Below are 2,500 nucleotides of genomic sequence, written 5' to 3' on the forward strand. Positions count from 1 at the left end.
TGCCCGCAGGAATGCAGGCAGAATGGGCTAGCGAGGCTAATATCCATGCCTAGCGAGGCTAATATGCCCGCAGGAATGCAGGCAGAATGGGCTAGCGAGGCTAATATCCATGCCTAGCGAGGCTAATATCCCTGCCTGGCGAGGCTAATCTCCCCGCCTGGCGAGGCTAATAGCGTGTGAGACAACACACAGACAACACGGAGACAACACACGGACAACACGGAGACAACACGCCTGGCGAGGCTAATTCCCCTGCCTGGCGAGGCTAATTCCCCTGCCTGGCGAGGCTAATATGGCTGCACGCTAGCATGCCAACGAATGCCAAACCTCGAAAACTCAATTTTATTTCAAATATCCCCCTGCATTTTATGTTGCAAACCTATAGGGGACGATTTTTAGGACATTTTAAGATTGACATATCGTCATTTGGTCGAGTTTTCAGTTTATTTTGATTTTCTACATCTCAGAAACGAGAAATATCATATCAAATCGAAAACTCATCCAAATGACCTGAAATCAACTTCTAAATTTCTCTAAAATCATTGCTTACAGTTCTGAACCATAAAAGATATACACTTTTACAAGTGAAACGGAGTTGGAAATTTCCAAAGCCAAGAACGCGACATGGCCTTGCCTAGAGTGCAAATGCCATGTCAAGGCCGCATTCTGTTCAACTTTGCCCGCACTATAATTTGACCATAAATAAGTCTCTATTTTAAGGAAATTTTGCAAGTGGTAGCAGTCCGAAACATCAAGCGGTTTGTCATTTTCGATTTTCGACATTCTGCCCCTTTTGGAAAATAAAAACAAATACTTCTGGGTCGAAATTAAATCTGGCCTTTTTCCACAAGGTGCCTGACATTATTCTGAGTGTCCCTGCAAAAAATCTCGATTTTATACCAAATGTACAATTAGTTATGGCGTTTGCCCCTCCTCGGAAATCCCATGTTTCCCCCTGCCCTTCCCAGTTTTCTCCAATATGCTCTATAGGGGAGTAGTGGTTCTCTGCAAAATGACCCCCTTGCAGAGACCGCCTCCCCTGCCCCCAGTAGTCCCTCCCCCTTCCCCCAATTGCTTATATACGATATTTGCTGCCTCGAATGTCCCTAACAAACAATTATAAGCAATTGAAAACGGATTTAAGAGGGATTTAGGAGGTGTTCTTCGCCCAGCTGGGGGGGTGATGAACACCATGAAGGGGGGGTCATGTGGGATCGGTGTTGCCTCTAGTCCACTGAAACGATGTCAGTAACCGCTCAGATCAATCAAAGGGAGGGATAGGAGCCCGTCGGTATCGAGAAATTGTGCTTCGGCACTCGATTTGCGACATAAACAAATGCTGTGAGGGGAGGAAGGTGTCGGTGTCGATGAACTCAGTTCAATGCGCGAGTAATAAGCAGGCCGGGGGACTGGGCGCGATGCAAAGTGCTTCGGCATTCGATTTGTGAAAAGCGAGGGCGGCGATGGGGGGAAGGTGCCGGTGTCGGAACCCACTAGTACGCGCAAGTAGATGTATTTCGAAAGCGCCGAGCGGGGGGAAGGTGCCGGTATCGATGAACCCTCTTCAATGCTTGCAGTAATAAGCAGATCGGGTGTCGGGGGCGATGCAAAGCTCTCGGAAGCTCCGTTTGTGAAAAGCGAGCGCGGCGAGCGGGGGGAAGAGATGCCGGTGGCCGAAATATACTCACCTCAATGCTCGAGTAGTAGCAAATCGGGTGCCGCGGCGCAATGCAGAGTGCTTCGGCACTCGATTTGCGACATAAACAAATGCGGCGAGGGGAGGAAGGTGTCGGTGTCGATGAACTCAGTTCAATGCGCGAGTAATAAGCAGGCCGGGGGACTGGGCGCGATGCAAAGTGCTTCGGCATTTGATTTGTGAAAAGCGAGGGCGGCGAGGGGGGGAAGGTGCCGGTGTCGGAACCCACTAGTACGCGCAAGTAGATGTATTTCGAAAGCGCCGAGCGGGGGGAAGGTGCCGGTATCGATGAACCCTCTTCAATGCTTGCAGTAATAAGCAGATCGGGTGTCGGGGGCGATGCAAAGCTCTCGGAAGCTCCGTTTGTGAAAAGCGAGCGCGGCGAGCGGGGGGAAGAGATGCCGGTGGCCGAAATATACTCACCTCAATGCTCGAGTAGTAGCAAATCGGGGTGCCGCGGCGCAATGCAGAGTGCTTCGGCACTCGATTTGCGACAAAAACAAATGCAGCGAGGGGAGGAAGGTGTCGGTGTCGATGAACTCAGTTCAATGCGCGAGTAATAAGCAGGCCGGGGGACTGGGCGCGATGCAAAGTGCTTCGGCATTCGATTTGTGAAAAGCGAGTGCGGCGAGGGGGGGAAGGTGCCGGTGTCGGAACCCACTAGTACGCGCAAGTAGATGTATTTCAAAAGCGCCGAGCGGGGGGAAGGTGCCGGTATCGATGAACCCTCTTCAATGCTTGCAGTAATAAGCAGATCGGGTGTCGGGGGCGATGCAAAGCTCTCGGAAGCTCCGTTTGTGAAAA

The sequence above is a fragment of the Argentina anserina genome, unplaced genomic scaffold (genome assembly GCF_933775445.1).
Source record: "Argentina anserina unplaced genomic scaffold, drPotAnse1.1, whole genome shotgun sequence".
Taxonomy (NCBI): domain Eukaryota; kingdom Viridiplantae; phylum Streptophyta; class Magnoliopsida; order Rosales; family Rosaceae; genus Argentina; species Argentina anserina.